This window comes from Lissotriton helveticus, chromosome 4_2 (assembly GCF_964261635.1).
Source record: "Lissotriton helveticus chromosome 4_2, aLisHel1.1, whole genome shotgun sequence".
NCBI classification, from domain to species: Eukaryota; Metazoa; Chordata; class Amphibia; order Caudata; family Salamandridae; genus Lissotriton; species Lissotriton helveticus.
In genome coordinates, this window is record NC_136064.1 from 90583869 (window position 1) to 90601405 (window position 17537).

Sequence of the window (17537 nt, forward strand, 5' to 3'; positions counted from 1 at the left end):
ACCTAGTTACTTAGCTAAACAACAAAACTAGTATCAGCCAGGCAGACTCATAAGATCCAGCACAAAACACCTCCTCGCCCGCGACGGATTCGCAAGAAATGGTGGTCGATCTTTTTCCTTTCTTGCCCCCGACTTTTGGAATAAGCTCCCATCTCATCTGCTTTCCATCTCTGATCACAAGCTTTTTCGGAGTGAACTAAAAACCTGGCTATTCGACCATCAATAATTGTTGTTCAGATCTGATCTCTAGCCTATACGGAGTCTTTGCAAGCGCATTGAGACCTTTCAGGTGATTTGTGCGCTTAATAAGTTCCTCTGAATTGGCTTGACTTCTGGTAATATAAACATCTTTGCCTCATTCATACACACCTACGCTACTTTCTACCCATGTAGTATATGCAGCCCCGCCACGGAGTAAGTCACACCTTGCCTCACCCCGATGCCCACATAAACAAGTGCCCAACTCTCTTTTTCATAGATATGCATACTACTCATTCTGCCAGTAAAGAGCACCGCGCATCCTCAAACCCTGGCTACTAGTATCATGGAAAGGATGCAAGTCTTACCTCTCTCCCTGGGGAAGTTACATGTGCACATGCCCCCCCATCACATCATATGCAACATTTCTCCCCTTCTTATTGTAACCAATCTTCTGCAGAACCATTATTTCTAAAAGGCCCACTCATCACTCCCCATTGTAAACACAAGGTGTCTGCAAAGATTTAGCTCAATCACTCCAGCTTTTGATCATCACATGGCTTTTTAACAGGACAGTATCCCTGGGATAAATATATTCATTAACAAGCAATGATTGCTGACCTTCACACATATTTGGAAAACACTTCAAATGTCTAAGGCTCCAACTACAGCTGATAAGCCCTTATTTTGCAAACACCCAAAGGTGCTTCATTACATAGGATAATTTGTGTTTGACTGGGACAAGTTCATAAAATGATAAAAGCACTGTCAGAAAATGTTTGTGTGCTGGAGAGTTGCAGAAAACATGCATTACCATCATCTACACAAACATCAGAGAGGAGCTGTTCATATTAAAGCGCGTGTACATTTCAGGGGTGTCACCTGCAAGAGGGAGCTGGGCTCTCATCTGGTGATTGGGAGCCTCATGGAAACTGACCACGCAGGAGCTGTTCTTGGGCCTTTTCTTCTCAGTAGAACAGCTTTGCTCTTTGTCACAGGTGTGCAGTCGTTGGCCATGACCTTCACCACAGTCCTTGTTTAAGTGTTTGTCCTCTCAGGCCACAAGACCACCAGGTCCTGTGGACACAAGGGGATCCTTCCTGCTCCATTCACTGGATGCGAGGTGAAAATCCGACATATGCACTTGGTTTTTGCAATGGTTTATACCACGAGGGCAGGCCAGGGTAAGGGAACATGCAGGGAGAAGGGGCATCAGCAGGTCAGACTGCCACAAATCCTTGTGGAGCACTGCACTACTACAGTGGATTAAGGGCCTGACCTCCACACTCGTGGTGGAGGCGCGCAATGGGTAACTGCAGTACAGAGGTACGGACACGACTCCAGAACCTCCGCCACGAGTGCAGAGACGCCCCTATGACTGCGGGGCCTCCGCCATTAGTGATGAAACTCCCCCATGAGTGTGGGCCTTCTACCACGAGTTAGGAGACTCCCCCATGACTGTGGGCCTCCACCAAGAGTGCAGAGACTCCCTCACAACTGCAAAGTCTCCACCACGCATGCAGACACTCCCCGCAACTGCAGGGCCTCCATCATGAGTGCAGGAACCCGTCACGACTGCAGGGCCTCCGCCATGAGTGCAGGACCCTGTCACGACTGCAGGACCTCCGTCACGACTGCAGGGTCTTGGTCATGAGTGTGGATGCTTTTGCGAATCAGAACCCATTTGTCTAGGGGTCATCCCAGTCCAGGGGTACCCCATCTCACATACCCAAGCATGTATGCATACCACGTACAAAGAGGGTCCAATCACAGTCCACTGCGACAGCCTTTTCTTGCTGTCTGAGGACAGTCAGAGGTTATGTGCCCAAATACAACAAGTGAAGTTGTTTACAACTGGTGTCCTTGGGTTATAATACTCTCAAGATAGCAAGGTTGACCAGTTCAAGAAGGTGGTGTGAAATTAGACCCCAAAATGTAGTTTACAGAACCATAAGTGTCAAAAAGTTACCATACTGTCTATTTATCTATGGGAGCTTCTGCTGCACAAGCTCCCATAGATCCCTGCCACACGTTGCAGGGATTAACAGGAAGGCCCCATATTTGCTGCCTCTGCCACCAACTGCAGGGTGAAGGTGGCCCTGCTAGGGGACCCAATGTCGCTTTCCAACAGGCTTTCCATGTCGGAAAGCCTAACATTGAAAGCCTGTCAGAAACCGACATCGTAATCCCTACGGCAGAAACGCCATCCATAGGGATTACGGGCCAGTCTCTGACTGGCCGACGGGCTCCTTTGGCCCGTTGGAATCCCGCCAGAACGACCTCCCGGTCTGCATTCCGACTGCAGTATTCATAATACTGCAGTCAGAATTCAAACCGCGATGTCGGTTGGAAGGCCTCCGACCACAGGTCGGAGGCTTTCCAACTGACATCCAAATCGGGCCCTAAATCTTGAAAACTATACAAAACATAAAACTATTAAAATAAAACAATAATAATAAAATAATATTATTAAAAAAATATTTTAAAAAATTATTGAAACTAAAATAACTAAAAATAATTCACAAAAATATATGTAACAAAAATAATTAGAATTGAAAGGGTCAAATTCACTATTCCCACTCCAAACTAAGCAAAACGTTGGACTTTAGAGCAGTCATATTTTCACTCCAACCTGAGCAACAGTCGGCAAAGTGTTTTACTTTGGGGGGGTGGGGTTACATTTACTATTGCCCTAAAGTATAAGCAACTTGAGAGAAAGACTTTGGAGGGGTCAGATGTTTTATTCCCACTTCAACAAGAGCAACAGTAGAGAAAGTGTTGGATTTTGAAGGGGATCAAACTTACTATCCCTACTCTATCTTAAGAAAAAGTAGGCGAAGTGTTGGATTTTGGAGGAGTCAAATTTGCTATTCACATTTCAACCCAAAAACGGTAGGGAAAGTGTTTGGATTTTAAGAGGCCATATTTTGTATTTTCACAGCAAGGTAAGCAATAGTAGGCAAAGTGTTTTATTTTTGGAAGGCTCAGATTTAGTATTCCCACTCATAGAAAAAAAACTAAATATAGATAAAAACATTATTATATTTCAACAAATATATTACAAATAGATTATATTTCTTACATTTGTGAATTTATATGAATAATAAACAATTAAAATTACAGCATTGCATTTTTTTAATAAATAACATATTAAAAAGTATTTACAAATTAAACCTACTTACAATATACATTTAAAACTCTTTCCTCCCTAATATCCTAAAACCCCAATAGCCACAAAAACAAATACAAATATAATTTTTTACTCATTAAGTTAAAAAAATAATACTATACAATGAATTATTAATCATAAATAAGTCTAATTATGGATATCAAAAGTGGCAGTCCGGCAGACCGGCTCCCAGCTAGGCTTATGGGCCCATTAGGGAGCATTCTGGGCCCTGACGTTCAGAGGCTAGTAAATCTCTCACTAACATCTGGAGTAGTTCCACAATGTTGGAAAAAAGCTCTTGTAAGACCGATCAGGAAGAATTCCTCAATTCCATGGACCAATCTGTCTAATCTCAGACCTATTTCCCTTTTACCATTCTTGGGGAAAATCACCGAAAAGCATTCCAATAAACATCTATCTACCTACTTGGAAAAATCCGGCTACCTCGATCCATCTCAGTCAGGTTTCAGGCCAAAATTTAGCACCAAAACGGCCTTGCTGTCGATTACTGACGATCTTCGGTTGTACCAGGACAAAGGTTACTCTGTGATCCTGGTACTCCTAGACTTATCGGCAGCGTTCGATACTATCTCGCACAACATTCTTATCGAACGCCTGGCTGAGAGTGGAATCGGCGGTATGGCACTGGATTGGATCAGAAGCTTTCTCTCCAACCGCACCCAATCTGTCACCATGGGTGATTTTAGGTCGGAGGAGGTTAACATCACCAAGGGGGTCCCGCAGGGCTCTTGTTTGAGCCCAACCCTGTTTAACACCTATGTGGCCCCCTTGGCAGGTGTAACTAGAGCTTACGGATTCCACCCAGTATCATATGCTGATGATACGCAGCTGCTCTTCCCTTTTAAACATCTTACACCGGAGATAATACAATCCTTCTCCGACGGAATGAAGGCAGTTGCAAGATGGATGTCCGCCAATTTCCTCCAATGCAACGTTGGAAAAACGGAGGTTATGCTTTTTGGTGATGTCAAGGTCCAATGGTCCCCTGACTGGTGGCCTCCTGATCTGGGCCCAGTCCCTGAGCCCAAAACAGTGATCAAGAACCTAGGAGTCAGACTAGAACCAGAGCTGACTATGAAACATCATGTCTCCATTACGGTAGGAACATGCTTCCACGTAATAGGTCTCCTCCGGAGGATTTTTCCTTTCCTTCCGGATTCTTATAGGAGAACCCTGGTTCAAGCTCTGATTATCAGCCGCCTTGATTACTGCAACGGCCTCCTGGCAGGAGCTAATGAAGAGGTCCTCAACCGCCTACAGGTGGTACAAAATACAGCAGCGAGGTTGGTGCTCAATGCTCCCCCTAGGTCTCCTTCTAGACCTCTATTGCACAAACTTCATTGGTTACCAATAAGGCAGCGAGTGAATTTTAAGATTGGCTGTATAATTCACAAAGGCCTCAATGAATTAGGACCTGAGTACCTTGCTACTAAGTTTGTTCCCTACGTTCCTACACGTACCCTTAGGTCTGGTGAACAGCTCTTGTTGAACATTCCAAAAATCACCAAAGCAAGGCAAGGAGGTAGGACCTTGTCTGTGGTAGGCCCAAGCTTTTGGAATTCCCTCCCGCTCTCTTTAAAACAGTGTGGGAGTCATCTAGAATTCAGAAAATGTCTGAAAACTTTTCTGTTTAGCCTATGCTAAGCATTTATCCGCTGGTTTTTACTAGACCTTTGGTATTAAAGTGTTAAAATATTTCCCCGCAGCTCCATCTAAGCTCTCCACTCTAGGTGTCATAAGCGCGGAGATACTCCTTCGGGAGTTTATTCATAGCGCTATAAAAACCTATAAATAAATAAATAAAATAAATAAATAAATAAAACATAATGCAATTAATGAATATGAAATATTAAAACCAAATAATTTACTCAATTAACAGCTAAAATAAGTATTACACCATCTATTCAATCATTACTAAATAAAATAATTTACATATTTAATAATGAACTTAACAAATTCTAATGCATAACTTAAACTATTTATAAACAATTATAAAATGTATATAAAAAAACTTCCCACCCTACTCCCTTACACACTCAACAAGCTGCCACTAAATAAATTAAATAAGTACAAAAATCTTTAAATATATTATCACAAATATATAATATATTGTACTAACATATGATATCATATTCTGCTGAGGGCTCATCCAAACTGAAGGCGAAATACATAGACGTGACCAGCTTGTGGCTGGGTTAAGTATCACTGCCGCCTCTCCTGAGACCAGCTGAAACAGGCTCAAGTAAAATGGTTATCTGCTGCAGATGAAAGGCCATATACTTTAGTATTGCAGATGTAACATGGTAGGGCCTGGTAGAACTTACTCTATCCACAGAACTGCATCTAACTGTGAAGGTCTGGTGGGCTGTCACCACCGAACAGACAAATGGATTTGCGCCTTTTGACAGAAATGGAGGTACGTGAAGGCTCCCTTGTCCAAGATGGAACATGAGGAGTCTCACACAGAGGAAATCACCTTCTTGAGGTGTTCACATACGAGGAATCCAGGAAACGCCATCATTCAGCAAATCAGCACTTCCATAAAACCTACATGCACCCATATATACAAGTATCATATACTCAATATATGTCTCACACATGATGGCTTCACAGAATACAAGTTCGGGTGGAATGGATAGACTTAACGAAGAGGAAAACAGTGGGCTGTCCTTACGCAGGGCAGGGGGACATGTGCATCGGCCTTGGTCCCTCAACTAGAGCCGTTTCTGTTGCCAGTTCTCAGCCTGGACAAAGGGGACAATAGTCAACCGCAGAAAGATAGGGGATTTTAGATCCCCATTGACACCAGGGCTCTACTCTACTGTCTTAAGACCTTAAAACTGGAATCTCTTCAGTAGGCACACAGGATTGTCTGGCTCATTGATTGACACCAAGGGTCCAGGACCCCTGCGGCACCTCTTGGGGATCAAGAACTCACTCCAGCAGAGGCCTGCTGGGCTCAGGCACGTGCAGTTGCAGGTCCAGTTGTGGCAGGTCAGCTGGGCAGTTGCATTGGGGCCTCTAAAACATTTTGTGTTTCTGTAGCTCAGAACAGGAAGTCAGTCAGCTGACCCTTAGAGTCACTTCTGCCTAGATGAAGGGAGCAAGGCAGTTTTCCTCTTCAGCCAACTTGGCATGCCTCAAGCAGAAGATTGTCTTTCTTCCGTAGTATTGACAGGTTCAGGTGTGTACTGAAGAGTTGGTCTGAGGGTCCCATTTTTATACCTAGTGCCCCCTTTAAAGTGAGAGAAGCTTCTGGAGTTTCCCCCTACAGAGCTGTCTGTAATTTCCTGCCTCTCTGACCTGGTCCCAGTCGGTCTAGGGGCATAATAGGCCTGTTTGAAGTCCTTTGTGTGTGAGCTGAGCCAGTGCCTTTGAAATGCAAGTGTGGTAGTTGACAGCTCTAACCCCCCCCCCCCCACCCACCCTTCCAGAGAGGGTGCATCCTGCCAGTACCCAGACCCTCTATCCTGATGCTTTTTGGGAGAAATACACAAAGGCGAACTGCCAGCTACAAACAGTCACGTGACCCAGGAACAGGCTGCAGGCACCAAATGGTTTGGACAAGAAAATGGCAACTTTTTAAAAGTGATATTTTCAGAATTGTGACTTAAATCCAACTTTACCTTTAAAGAGGGCTTATATTACCATTTCTCAAACACCAAACACTACTTTCCTACCTGCTCCCAAATAAAAACAAACGTTATCACTTATTAAATGTAATAAGGTATCCCAATGCTGTCCTATGAGAGAGACAGGCCTTGCAATAGTGAAAAATTAATTTGTGAGGCTTTCCCTATCATGACATGTAAAACTTAAAAGTACATGTCCAACTTTTTAAATACAATGTGCCCTGCCCTATCGGCTGTTTAGGGCCTACTGTAGAGTTGACTTACATGAATAAAAAATTAATGTTTAGACCTGGAAAAAGGTTTATTTTGACAGGTCAAAATGGCAGTTTAAAACTGCACACCCCGGCTGCAATGGCAAACCTAACACATGTTTAAAAAGGCTATTTAATTGTCTGGCATAATGAGTGCTGCAGGCCAAGTAGTAGCATTTAATTTACAGGCCCTGGGTACCTGTACTACGACTTTACTAGGGATTTATAGTTGAATTAAATGTGCCAATACGGTGCACGTCAATTCTAACATGTTTGAGTGAGAGGGAAAAAGCACTTTAGCACTGGTTAGCAGTCGTGAAGTGCACAGAGTCCTAAAAGCCAACAAAAACAGGATCAGAAAACAGGAGGCTAAAGGCAAAAGGTACGGGATGACCCTGTAGAAAGGTCCAAGTCCAACAGTCTAGCACTCTGTTAGTGAGCAACACAGAACATCATGTAGAGAACTCCGCAAGCGACTCACACCTTGAGTCTCGATAGTAGGGAAACATACCTCGTGGTTCAGAGTGAGAAAATGAGGAGTTGGTTGTAGCATGGACTGCGTCCCAGGCACTTTAGACCTGATGAGGAAGAGAATGAGGCTTCTCCACCAGCCAGAAATTGGCATCTGTTCTGCTCTCTCTCTGTGTGTCTCCTGCAATAGGTTGTTGTTTAGTGTCGTTGCCACTCTACACCTAAGAAGATGTTTGCTGACGCAGATATTAGGCATGTGAAGTGGGCCATTTATTTTATAGCTTTCACACTGCGGGGCAGATTAACAAGCCCCTTGCGCCTCATTTGCACCGCCGTTGCGTCACTTCTGTGACGCAGCGGCGGCGTAAACCATGCACCACGTGGCACCCTATTTACAATGTGACGCATTCGGGAGATGCGTCGCGTTGTAAAGCCCTGCGTTGGTTTCATGTGGGCGTTCCGGCGCAGGGGGGGCGTTCTGTCTCAGGAACGCCTCGGAAAAGGGCCTGAGTGACATCTACAAGATTTCACTCACTCACTTTTCCGATGCTGCTGCGTCAAAACCTTGCGCCTGCTTGAAGCAGGCATAAGGTCTGACGCACCATGTTAAGGATAGGCAGGGTTGGAACAGTGCTGGTGTTGCGTCACGCCCGCGACACAACTCCAGCACCGCCAACCTTACGCCGGCAGATGCGACACGCATCTGTTTATCCTTGCGCCATGATGCGCCGCATTGTAAATGTGGCGCATCAGTGGTGGCGCAGGGGTGAACTTGCGTCACGCATCTTTCCTGGCGCATCCGTGCTGATTTGCAGGGATGCGCCAGGAAACGTAAATCTGCCCCTGGATGTTTTGTGCAAGACGGACCTACGTTGTCCAATAGTAAGTTTTGTCTTCACATGTCTTCGTATTACAGACTGACACTTCTTTCTCCCCTCTACCTTATGAAGGAGGTAACACAGCTAAAGTTATTTTCTCTACATTGCTACAAGCTCTGGCTTTTAAATAGAATGCAGGAGGCTCGTGTGTTAGTCAGGGTGTAAAGGATGACTCTTTACTAGAGTCCTTCATACACCCAGAGATGGTAGTTACATGGGGATTCTACATGGCAGGGCTTCCTTCTGTACTGAACCCAACCAGAGAGGGGCTGAGACTTCTCGAGCGCCTGAGGTTCATGCGAGTTCGTAATTGCAAGAGTAACTTACACTTCTCTCCTTCTTGGGGATTACCATCCTAGAGCTGTGCAAAATTATAATTCTGCCTCAAACTTTTCAACTTCATAAATATTTTTAAAGTTGACCAACTTTGCCTACTCCATAAATTCCTGAAAAAACGATTATGTGGAAAATGTTTCCCACAAAATATTTTTGTTTTCAAGTCAATTCCGTTTTTCTATGATTTAAAAATATCTGTATTTAATATTTGCCAGTGTTGTGAAATGTGCAACTTTTAAAAATAGCATTTAACAATTTGGAGAATAGCCGCTTTGCACTGGTGCTCAGAACGTCTGTACTTTACCGAGATTGCACTGCTAGGTTTCCAGAGCTCACAGCAGCGTAAAAGGGTCTGAGTGTTAATAAAATAGATGGACCGGTCCCTGCGTTCAGAGTGGGGATGCACTGATGTTTTTCCAGTTTTAATTCGCTTTGTTTTCCGCATTCGTCGTGCTGGATGCAAGGGTAATTTCTGAGCACTGTTTAAGCGGTTTAAACCTCAGGGCTTTACCACAGCTCCTGAGCTCCAGCCGTGGAGGGGTTTAAAGTCCAGTGTGTGTTCATTTAGGTAAAAGGTATTAAAGGATGCTGCTGCTATTTCCAGAGATCCGAGATGTCCTGGTTTTAAATAGCTGCACTTCAGCCGAGCGTGGGTTAAACCCTTCCACGGCTGCGCCCTGTAAACATCCCATGTCCACAGATTAAAGGCTTCTGGCCTCAAGCCGTGGTTTGTCCTCGTGCGCCCTTTGACAGTGGGCAGGCAGCCAAAGACAACATCTCGCGGTGCATTGTGGGTGTGCTCTGCTAAAGGACAGAGACTCCGGCATGGACCAAGGTTAGGAACCTGGCTTGAAAATAGAGTGGATCTGGTGGCACCGTGACCAGCTGCTCTCTCTGACATGTTGTCTGCATAAGTCGCCCTAAGTGGGAAGGGGATGCCAAGACGTGGGGCACGTGCTCACTACACCACTGGATTCAAGCTAGCCTGGCTGATGAGGGGTGATGCCAAGAAACCGGTCCCAGGATGCTTGATTCCGGTCCAGGGAGGACCTGACTTGGCAGTTCAGGCTGGACTGTTCCCATGAGGCACAGGGTCAAGGCTGATTTGCATAAGTCTGGGTACAAACTGGGGTGGTGTGGTGAGCAAAAGAATGATGGGTTAAACCCAGATTCTTGTGACTGGGGTGAATGTTTGCATTGTCCAACATTCCGCCCATCAATTGTTTCTTTTGTATATGTTCAGATTCAGGCAACAATTGCACATTATTGGCCATGCAACACTAGCTCAGTCGCCTCATGAACCAAAGCAAAACACGGTATGGTACAAACCAGAATCCTTGACTCCCAGTACCCTGATTACCGCATTTGTCTGTTTCGCAACAGAATCCTAAATTTGTCCTTCTCTGTTCCGCGCTGTGTACCAAACTCTCACCGCTGCCCTCATCTGGCCTCCGCAACTCATTTTCTCCCTTTCTTCCAATTCGGAATATGTTTTATAAGAAAGAAAAATGTATACTTATGTCTGTTGATGTGTTGGATGTCAGTTACCAGCGTAGGACTCCACTGAGTCAGGGAGATGGAGACCTCATTGACTCACAGCTGAGCTCCGGTGGTGTTCACCGCGTCAATGAGGGTGATCATGACAGTGAGGCGAGAGGCTGGCTCAAAGCAAACGGACACTCCATAAGAGGCGACCCCACCACTCCTCAGACAATAGCCAGAGAGGGCACGGAGCGGGACTAAATGTCCCAGTAGAGAAGCTTTGGGGACCTCACTGACTCACAACTGAGCTCCGGTGGTGTTCACCGTATCAATGAGGGTTATCCCGACAGTGAGGCAAGAGGCTGGCTCGAAGCAAACGCACACTCCATAAGAGGCGACCCCACCACTCCTCAGACAATAGCCAGAGAGGGCACGGAGCGGGACTAAATGTCCCAGTAGAGAAGCTTTGGGGACCTCACTGACTCACAACTGAGCTCCAGTGGTGTTCACCGTATCAATGAGGGTTATCACGACAGTGAGGCGAGAGGCTGGCTCGAAGCAAACGCACACTCCATAAGAGGCGACCCCACCACTCCTCAGACAATAGCCAGAGAGGGCACGGAGCGGGACTAAATGTCCCAGTAGAGAAGCTTTGGGGACCTCACTGACTCACAACTGAGCTCCGGTGGTGTTCACCGTATCAATGAGGGTTATCACGACAGTGAGGCGAGAGGCTGGCTCAAAGCAAACGCACACTCCATAAGAGGCGACCCCACCACTCCTCAGACAATAGCCAGAGAGGGCACGGAGCGGGACTAAATGTCCCAGTAGAGAAGCTTTGGGGACCTCACTGACTCACAACTGAGCTCCGGTGGTGTTCACCGTATCAATGAGGGTTATCATGACAGTGAGGCGAGAGGCTCGCTAGTAGCAAACGCACACTCCATAAGAGGCGACCCCACCACTCCTCAGACAATAGCCAGAGAGGGCACGGAGCGGCACTAAATGTCCCAGTAGAGAAGCTTTGAGGACCTCACTGACTCACAGCTGAGCTCCGGTGGTGTTCACCGTATCAATGAGGGTTATCACGACAGTGAGGCGAGAGGCTGGCTCGAAGCAAACGGACACTCCATAAGAGGCGACCCCACCACTCCTCAGACAATAGCCAGAGAGGGCAGGGAGCGGGACTAAATGTCCCAGTAGAGAAGCTTTGGGGACCTCACTGACTCACAACTGAGCTCCGGTGGTGTTCACCGTATCAATGAGGGTTATCACGACAGTGAGGCGAGAGGCTGGTTCGAAGCAAACGCACACTCCATAAGAGGCGACCCCACCACTCCTCAGACAATAGCCAGAGAGGGCACGGAGTGGGACTAAATGTCCCAGTAGAGATGCTCTGGGGACCTCACTGACTCACAACTGAGCTCCGGTGGTTTTCACCGTATCAATAAGGGTTATCACGACAGTGAGGCAAGAGGCTGGCTCGAAGCAAACGCACACTCCATAAGAGGCGACCCCACCACTCCTCAGACAATAGCCAGAGAGGGCACGGAGCGGGACTAAATGTCCCAGTAGAGAAGCTTTGGGGACCTCACTGACTCATAACTGAGCTCCGGTGGTGTTCACCGTATCAATGAGGGTTATCACGACAGTGAGGCGAGAGGCTGGCTCGAAGCAAACGCACACTCCATAAGAGGCGACCCCACCACTCCTCAGACAATAGCCAGAGAGGGCACGGAGCGGGACTAAATGTCCCAGTAGAGAAGCTTTGGGGACCTCACAACTGAGCTCCGGTGGTGTTCACCGTATCAATGAGGGTTATCACGACAGTGAGGCAAGAGGCTGGCTCGAAGCAAACGCACACTCCATAAGAGGCGACCCCACCACTCCTCAGACAATAGCCAGAGAGGGCATGGAGCGGGACTAAATGTCCCAGTAGAGAAGCGTGGGGACCTCACTGACTCACAACTGAGCTCCGGTGGTGTTCACCGTATCAATGAGGGTTATCATGACAGTGAGGCGAGAGGCTGGCTAGTAGCAAACGCACACTCGTTCTCCGTAAGAGGCGACCCCACCACACCTCAGACATTAGCCAGAGAGGGCACGGAGCGGGACTAAATGTCCCAGTAGAGATGCTCTGGGGACCTCACTGACTCACAACTGAGCTCCGTTGGTGTTCACCATATCAATGAGGGTTATCATGACAGTGAGGCGAGAGGCTGGCTAGTAGCAAACGCACACTCGTTCTCAGTAAGAGGTGACCCCACCACACCTCAGACAATAGCCAGAGAGGGCACGGAGCGGGACTAAATGTCCCAGTAGAGATGCTCTGGGGACCTCACTGACTCACAACTGAGCTCCGGTGGTGTTAACCATATCAATGAGGGTTATCATGACAGTGAGGCGAGAGGCTGTCTCGAAGCAAACGCACAGTCCATAAGAGGCGACCCCACCACACCTCAGACAATAGCCAGAGAGGGCACGGAGCGGGACTAAATGTCCCAGTAGAGATGCTCTGGGGACCTCACTGACTCACAACTGAGCTCCGGTGGTGTTCACCGTATCAATGAGGGTTATCACGACAGTGAGGCAAGAGGCTGGCTCGAAGCAAACGCACACTCCATAAGAGGCGACCCCACCACTCCTCAGACAATAGCCAGAGAGGGCACGGAGCGGGACTAAATGTCCCAGTAGAGAAGCTTTGGGGACCTCACTGACTCACAACTGAGCTCCGGTGGTGTTCACCGTATCAATGAGGGTTATCACGACAGTGAGGCAAGAGGCTGGCTCGAAGCAAACGCACACTCCATAAGAGGCGACCCCACCACTCCTCAGACAATAGCCAGAGAGGGCACGGAGCGGGACTAAATGTCCCAGTAGAGAAGCTTTGGGGACCTCACTGACTCACAACTGAGCTCCGGTGGTGTTCACCGTATCAATGAGGGTTATCACGACAGTGAGGCGAGAGGCTGGTTCGAAGCAAACGCACACTCCATAAGAGGCGACCCCACCACTCCTCAGACAATAGCCAGAGAGGGCACGGAGCGGGACTAAATGTCCCAGTAGAGAAGCTTTGGGGACCTCACTGACTCACAACTGAGCTCAGGTGGTGTTCACCGTATCAATGAGGGTTATCACGACAGTGAGGCAAGAGGCTGGCTCGAAGCAAACGCACACTCCATAAGAGGCGACCCCACCACTCCTCAGACAATAGCCAGAGAGGGCACGGAGCGGGACTAAATGTCCCAGTAGAGAAGCTTTGGGGACCTCACTGACTCACAACTGAGCTCCGGTGGTGTTCACCGTATCAATGAGGGTTATCACGACAGTGAGGCGAGAGGCTGGCTCGAAGCAAACGCACACTCCATAAGAGGCGACCCCACCACTCCTCAGACAATAGCCAGAGAGGGCACGGAGCGGGACTAAATGTCCCAGTAGAGAAGCTTTGGGGACCTCACTGACTCACAACTGAGCTCCGGTGGTGTTCACCGTATCAATGAGGGTTATCACGACAGTGAGGCGAGAGGCTGGCTCAAAGCAAACGCACACTCCATAAGAGGCGACCCCACCACTCCTCAGACAATAGCCAGAGAGGGCACGGAGCGGGACTAAATGTCCCAGTAGAGAAGCTTTGGGGACCTCACTGACTCACAACTGAGCTCCGGTGGTGTTCACCGTATCAATGAGGGTTATCATGACAGTGAGGCGAGAGGCTCGCTAGTAGCAAACGCACACTCCATAAGAGGCGACCCCACCACTCCTCAGACAATAGCCAGAGAGGGCACGGAGCGGGACTAAATGTCCCAGTAGAGAAGCTTTGAGGACCTCACTGACTCACAGCTGAGCTCCGGTGGTGTTCACCGTATCAATGAGGGTTATCACGACAGTGAGGCGAGAGGCTGGCTCGAAGCAAACGGACACTCCATAAGAGGCGACCCCACCACTCCTCAGACAATAGCCAGAGAGGGCAGGGAGCGGGACTAAATGTCCCAGTAGAGAAGCTTTGGGGACCTCACTGACTCACAACTGAGCTCCGGTGGTGTTCACCGTATCAATGAGGGTTATCACGACAGTGAGGCGAGAGGCTGGTTCGAAGCAAACGCACACTCCATAAGAGGCGACCCCACCACTCCTCAGACAATAGCCAGAGAGGGCACGGAGCGGGACTAAATGTCCCAGTAGAGATGCTCTGGGGACCTCACTGACTCACAACTGAGCTCCGGTGGTTTTCACCGTATCAATAAGGGTTATCACGACAGTGAGGCAAGAGGCTGGCTCGAAGCAAACGCACACTCCATAAGAGGCGACCCCACCACTCCTCAGACAATAGCCAGAGAGGGCACGGAGCGGGACTAAATGTCCCAGTAGAGAAGCTTTGGGGACCTCACTGACTCATAACTGAGCTCCGGTGGTGTTCACCGTATCAATGAGGGTTATCACGACAGTGAGGCGAGAGGCTGGCTCGAAGCAAACGCACACTCCATAAGAGGCGACCCCACCACTCCTCAGACAATAGCCAGAGAGGGCACGGAGCGGGACTAAATGTCCCAGTAGAGAAGCTTTGGGGACCTCACAACTGAGCTCCGGTGGTGTTCACCGTATCAATGAGGGTTATCACGACAGTGAGGCAAGAGGCTGGCTCGAAGCAAACGCACACTCCATAAGAGGCGACCCCACCACTCCTCAGACAATAGCCAGAGAGGGCATGGAGCGGGACTAAATGTCCCAGTAGAGAAGCGTGGGGACCTCACTGACTCACAACTGAGCTCCGGTGGTGTTCACCGTATCAATGAGGGTTATCATGACAGTGAGGCGAGAGACTGGCTAGTAGCAAACGCACACTCGTTCTCCGTAAGAGGCGACCCCACCACACCTCAGACATTAGCCAGAGAGGGCACGGAGCGGGACTAAATGTCCCAGTAGAGATGCTCTGGGGACCTCACTGACTCACAACTGAGCTCCGTTGGTGTTCACCATATCAATGAGGGTTATCATGACAGTGAGGCGAGAGGCTGGCTAGTAGCAAACGCACACTCGTTCTCAGTAAGAGGTGACCCCACCACACCTCAGACAATAGCCAGAGAGGGCACGGAGCGGGACTAAATGTCCCAGTAGAGATGCTCTGGGGACCTCACTGACTCACAACTGAGCTCCGGTGGTGTTAACCATATCAATGAGGGTTATCATGACAGTGAGGCGAGAGGCTGGCTCGAAGCAAACGCACACTCCATAAGAGGCGACCCCACCACACCTCAGACAATAGCCAGAGAGGGCACGGAGCGGGACTAAATGTCCCAGTAGAGATGCTCTGGGGACCTCACTGACTCACAACTGAGCTCCGGTGGTGTTCACCGTATCAATGAGGGTTATCACGACAGTGAGGCAAGAGGCTGGCTCGAAGCAAACGCACACTCCATAAGAGGCGACCCCACCACTCCTCAGACAATAGCCAGAGAGGGCACGGAGCGGGACTAAATGTCCCAGTAGAGAAGCTTTGGGGACCTCACTGACTCACAACTGAGCTCCGGTGGTGTTCACCGTATCAATGAGGGTTATCACGACAGTGAGGCGAGAGGCTGGTTCGAAGCAAACGCACACTCCATAAGAGGCGACCCCACCACTCCTCAGACAATAGCCAGAGAGGGCACGGAGCGGGACTAAATGTCCCAGTAGAGATGCTCTGGGGACCTCACTGACTCACAACTGAGCTCCGGTGGTTTTCACCGTATCAATGAGGGTTATCATGACAGTGAGGCAAGAGGCTGGCTCGAAGCAAACGCACACTCCATAAGAGGCGACCCCACCACTCCTCAGACAATAGCCAGAGAGGGCACGGTGCGGGACTAAATGTCCCAGTAGAGAAGCTTTGGGGACCTCACAACTGAGCTCCGGTGGTGTTCACCGTATCAATGAGGGTTATCACGACAGTGAGGCAAGAGGCTGGCTCGAAGCAAACGCACACTCCATAAGAGGCGACCCCACCACTCCTCAGACAATAGCCAGAGAGGGCACGGAGCGGGACTAAATGTCCCAGTAGAGAAGCTTTGGGGACCTCACTGACTCACAACTGAGCTCCGGTGGTGTTCACCGTATCAATGAGGGTTATCATGACAGTGAGGCGAGAGGCTGGCTCGAAGCAAACGCACACTCCAATATAGGCGACCCCACCACTCCTCAGACAATAGCCAGAGAGGGCACGGAGCGGGACTAAATGTCCCAGTAGAGATGCTCTGGGGACAAGGATGTGCAGTGCTGCTCAAGAAAAAATAAAAAGAAATTACCAACCTGACCACTGTTAAAAATGCCTTTTGGGGCATTTTTAGTAATATGGTGCCGCTCCTAGAGGGTGCCTTGTTATGTCTGCTTCTTTCTCATCTTTTTGACGGGTCAACCGCGACAAATCCTGCCTTTGGGTAGTCATTGTTAAAAGAAATTGTAACTCCTAAGACACGTGTAGTAGTTCTCCCTGGAGCTGCTGAACAGTGGCCTTCAGTCAACTTGTGGCCATGCTTCCAGGTCCCCAAATGATTCATCTGCAAACTACCAAAATGGACAGTGTTAGGACCGAGAGAAGGAGAGGGGATGTTTATCACCTCCCTTGGCGTGTCCCTTGTGGGTACTGCGATGCCTGGCAGAAAAGGAGCCACTCTAAAGGTCTGTTTCAAATTTGGCATTGACCTCAAGCTTACCAACAAAGCCATGTAGGATGGCTGGGGCTGTCCACTCTTCAGTGGGGGCCGGTCACCCTTCACTGTCCAGCATCCAGTGTGTGTCCCCTACTTCAGGCCATCCAATAAAGCAAAGCATCCACGCGCGTGGAGGTCAAGGAGACAAAAGGTCCTCAGAAGTAGACGTAGCCTTGTGACAAAACAGACAGTATCCATGTCCTCTCTCATCCCTAAGCACCCCCATGTAGGTAATGATGGCAGCTGTGCTGGGTTTGAGCTGCTCCTTCCCCTTTGAGTCATGTGAATAGACCACACATCTCAGGCACTGCCGCATTGCGTCTTGCACTAGCACTTGGGAATGCCCTGGCTTCTTTCCTACATTTGGGAATAATCTGGGAAACTCTGTTCCCAAATCCCTAAACGGTCGTTTG

The 17537-nt window shown here is 48.7% G+C and overlaps 1 protein-coding gene across 1 annotated transcript in view; it reads left to right on the forward strand.

Annotated features, from left to right (window-relative positions):
* Positions 1 to 17537, forward strand: part of ARR3 (arrestin 3) — a 131270-nt gene that overhangs the window by 97129 nt on the left and 16604 nt on the right. The gene's annotated exons all lie outside the window — the stretch shown is intronic.